This window comes from Nycticebus coucang, chromosome 4 (assembly GCF_027406575.1).
Source record: "Nycticebus coucang isolate mNycCou1 chromosome 4, mNycCou1.pri, whole genome shotgun sequence".
In the NCBI taxonomy this organism is placed as follows: Eukaryota; Metazoa; Chordata; class Mammalia; order Primates; family Lorisidae; genus Nycticebus; species Nycticebus coucang.
The window spans coordinates 76,512,048-76,516,655 of NC_069783.1; the positions used below are offsets into that span (position 1 = coordinate 76,512,048).

At 35.6% G+C, this 4,608-nt stretch overlaps 1 pseudogene; it reads left to right on the plus strand.

Moving 5' to 3' along the window:
• The first annotated feature begins 248 nt into the window (after nucleotides 1–248).
• LOC128583962 (nuclear speckle splicing regulatory protein 1-like) lies at nucleotides 249–1,789 on the plus strand (annotated as a pseudogene).
• Nucleotides 1,790–4,608: the final 2,819 nt, after the last annotated feature.

The following is a 4,608-nucleotide window of genomic DNA, read 5'->3' on the forward strand; positions in this document are numbered from 1 at the left end:
TACTTTCAAGCCAGAAACACTATGGCAGAAGACTACTAATATGGAGTTGTGGTGATAGCAAATGAAATAAAGTTATTAAAACTAATTCTTTGGTGCACCTTATTTTTAAATGAACTCACATGAATCCACAGAAGCCTGTCAATGGAAAACCACCCAACCTCTGAAAAATGAATATCCCTGACCATGGCCGGAGAGCAAGAAACCTTGAGCAAGCGGTCTTGCTGTAATTGAGTTACAATTTGACCTCTGTGAGTGAAAGTCTTCAGAGGGAACCTGCTAAGAAACAGGCCATGAAACAGACCAAAATTGAAATCCAGAAGATCTTCTTGCAGAAGATTCCACTGTGTATGGATATGACAGTATTTATGATGAAATGCAGACAAAAAAAAAAAAAAAAAAGGAGGAAAGTAACCCCAAGTTGCTTTTGGGAAAAGACCGAAAGCCAAAGTACATTCACAACTTACTAAAAGCAGTTGAAATTAGAAAAAAGGAGCAGGAAAAAAGAATGAAAAAGAAAAAGCAGAGAGAACGAGAAATAGAAAAGGGAGAATTTGATGATAGAGAGGCATTTGTGATGTCAGCTTATAAAAAAAAAATTGCAAGAGAGAGTTGAAGAGGAAGAAAGAGAAAAGATGGTTGGTTGCTGCACTAGAAGCATGTTTGGATGCAACACAGCAGAAAGATCTCAGTGGATTATATAGACACTTCTTATATCAGGCAGCTGGTGAAGAGGAAGTACCTAAGTGCAGTTTTCATGACGCCAGGTCTGGGATAAAGGAAGAGAAATCAAGGGATTACTCTGATTTCAAGAACATAATACCACAGGAGAAATGCATTCTGGAAACTGGTATAAAAGTAGAGGAAAATCCAGATGCTGACAGTGACTTTGATGCTAAGAGCAGTGAGGATGATGAAATAAAGAAAGTAAATGGAACTGCAGATGGGAAAAGATCACAGAGACCTCAAAGGATGATCCCAAGCATCACAGGACTCAGACACACGGTCATCTAGTGAAGAAAGAGGGAATGGTGCCAAACACCACGCAAAAGATTCCAAGTGATGAGGACATGAGAAAAGGCTAGATCAGCACCAAGAGAGGCAGTCCAGAGACCAAGAGAACCATTACTCCGGCCGTGATTACCGGAAAGAGAAGGATTGTCATAGGCACAGAGAGACCAGTCATAGTGATTCCCACTGGAAGAGGCATGAACAAGAAGGTAAACTGGGGACAGGGGACCAAAGAGAAAGAAGTGACAGGGAATGGAAAAGGGAGAAATACTCCCCAAGAGAGCAAGAAAGAAATAGTGAGCAAAATGCTCATAACCGACACAGTGAGAAAGGAGAGAAGGAAGAGAAAAGCAGAGAAAAGGAAGAAAATGTGAAAGAAAGGAGGGAAGGATATGAAAATAATGATGAATACAGAGAGAGAGAAAAACAAGGAGTAAGTGTTCAATCTTCAGAAAAAAATCGAGCCAGAAAGGAAAGCAGCCCCAATTCTAGAGCAAAGGATAAGTATCATGACCAAGAAAGGTCCAACAAAATGAGAAACATGGAAAAGGACAAAGAAGGAAACCAAGAGAAACCTTCTAGTTGTGAAACATCCCCAGGAGCAAAACAGACTCACAGAGGAAAGGCAGGAGGACAAAGAATGAGAGGGAACCCCTGAGTAGTGAGCAAGTTTGCAAAGCAAAACAATGAAGAAACTGTAATGTCAGCTAGAGACAGCTACTTGGCCAGGCAAATGGCACGGATTAGTGCAAAGACCTATATGGAAAAAGAAGATAATTGAGGGCTGCCTCAATTGAAAGATCTCTGAAAGTACAGAAAACTAATTCCTGGAACTAGCTGTGTGAAAGAATAAAGGGAGTGTAACAACAGTGGATGGGAGGATATTTTTAAATATATTTCTGAAATCAGAAGTCTTTTATTTTGAACGTTTGGCTGAATGTATATGTAATATTAATTTATCAATGCCACATTCTTAGTTGTATTCAAGAACCATAAGTGTGCTCAATCCCTGTAGGTACTTAACAGAGGAAAATTGGCTCCACTACAGCCGTTTAAAAATAATTTACACAACTCTTCTAATAATGTTGATTTTATTACAGGGAGCTATTTTGTTTTGTAAATATTGCATTTCAGATAAAGATATGTATATTTGAACAATAAAGTAGAGAATATTATGCTTTATGTTCTGAAATTTATTGAAGTTTAACATGTGGTCATACATATTGTCTAAACTTTTATCCCACAGCATTAGTGGCTTAAATGAAAATAAAAATAGTGATATGCTTTTAAAAAAAAAACTAATTCCTTGATAAAAATATCAGACAACTAGCCTCTTGTTTGCAATAATACTCCCATTAGTTCATTATATAATGCAATCAAAATTGTGTCAATCATATGTAGAGACATAGTCTGAGAAAGTGATTTGAAAAAGTTTTAGAATATTTTCCTTAGTGAAAAGTACATTTTATGTCATGACAGAGTGCATACATACTCACACCCATACACATACACATCAAATAAGTTTTTTTTTTGCAGTTTCTGGCTGGGGCTGGGTTTGAACCCACCACCTCTGGCATATGAGGCCGGCGCCCTACTCCTTTGAGCCACAGGCACCATCTCACATCAAATAAGTTTTGCACAATTCTTACCCTCGATAGAAGAAATTTGCTCATTTCTCCAATTTTATCTATTCTACTTCATTCATTTGAACATGCTGTTCTGACCCACTCACTGAACTGATTTCATACCTACTATTAAGTTGCAATCACAGATTAAAAATCGTGTAACATTGAGAATTTTTAAGGTATCCAACACTTAAAAGTGTTGGTTAAATTTTCTACCACATCTATTTAATCAATCTTAAATAAATGAGGTCTGTATCTTTGGGTACATACAATTTTGCTAAATTGCAGAGAGAGAAAAATAAATTTAAGTTTTCTTCTTTTAGCTCCCTATCTGTTGCTTCCTTCTTCCCATAAGATACAAATGTAATATTGTATATCCTCCATCCTAAATAATAGATCATAGACTCATTCAAATTTTTGATGGCATTTATTGATAAACAGGTATTCTGTTATTTGAACAGAAATGTTCAGCGAAACTGCCACTCTCTCATCCTTACTCTGACTCTGGAATCACACAGGACTCTTCCCTTCCTTTTTCACAGGCAGCTTTTCAAGCAATTAATAGAGATATTTCCTGTACTATCTTATTTGTCTCTTCTAAAATGTAAATATCCATTATTCCTATAATATCTTGCATGCACCACAGCCTTGAATGTCTTCACTATTCTGGTCCCTCTCCTTGGAGTTCACTTTAATTCGTTTATGTCCCCATTAAATCATGTTGCATAGAGCTGAACACAATTCCTAAGAGTTGTCATTCACTCACCCTAACTCTCATTTGCTCAAGATCCAAAACATTTAATCACAGATTTTTTCATATCTTGTTTTTCTAGCCCCATTTTTACTTGTAAAAAATTTATTATAGGACATAAAATTCAGGCTTCAACTATGAACCTACAATTGGCCTTTGGGTTTTTCGTTAAACACTGCATACATAAAAGAATTTCTAGCTACTCAAAATCAATAGGTCTTATTCACGAGGACCCATTTATTTTCTCCAAAACCCAAGCCCAGTAGAAATTATGATGTACTCATTTAGATTGTCTTTTGGTGGTTTCATAAGTTAATAACTAAAACTCTTGGTATAAAGCATTTTTTGTTGAATTAATTTCTTATTGTAGATGAAGGTCTAGAGTAATGATCTTCAATTTCCCCATCTCCATTTAAAACAACAAGAAAAACTCCCATCTACTTAACCATCCCAGTTTTGGGTGGAAAGGGTTTGGAGAAAATAGGCCTATTATGGTTGAGTGGTGAGATGTACTGCGTAGCAAACTGAACTGCAAGAATTAGATGAATGAGATTAGCTTAGAAATACTAAGCAGAATTTGTTAGAGTGTGAAAAAAAGACCTGATTTACATCACACTTTTTCATTCATTTGACACCTATTTTTGACCTAATTGTGTGATTTCTTGTTTGTTCTCATTTCAACTCAATTTGTTTGTGTTATAAGTTATCACTAGAGGACTGATGGATATCAACACTTTCAGGTGCTGTTTTGAAGTTTATTTTATGAATCACTATGGATCCGATATTGCCATTATGTTATTCTTTATTAGGAAGTAAATTTTAATACTAAATAGTCTGAAACATAGCTAAAATCAACTGGTGTAAAACTATACAATTCCATTGTCTTCTCCAAACTCAGTTCTTTTCAATTATCAGGTTTGTATCTTATGATTTCATTGTCATGAATCACTGGCTCTAAACAGTACAATTGAAGAAGATTCAGAATGAGAAGTGGATTGTGGCAGAATCACAGATCTTCCAGAAAGCAACTCTAAAAAAAATGTTTGAAAATTCTATATGCAAGAAAAAATGTGCTAGTTTCCATGACCTTTTGTGAAAAAAGGACAACTTAATTAGCACAGAATATACAGGAATAAGTGTTGAGATATTATAATGTACTAAAGTGTATTTTGTCTCCTTTAAATATTGGGTAACCAGAATAGATAAGGATGTGTATCTTAAAGT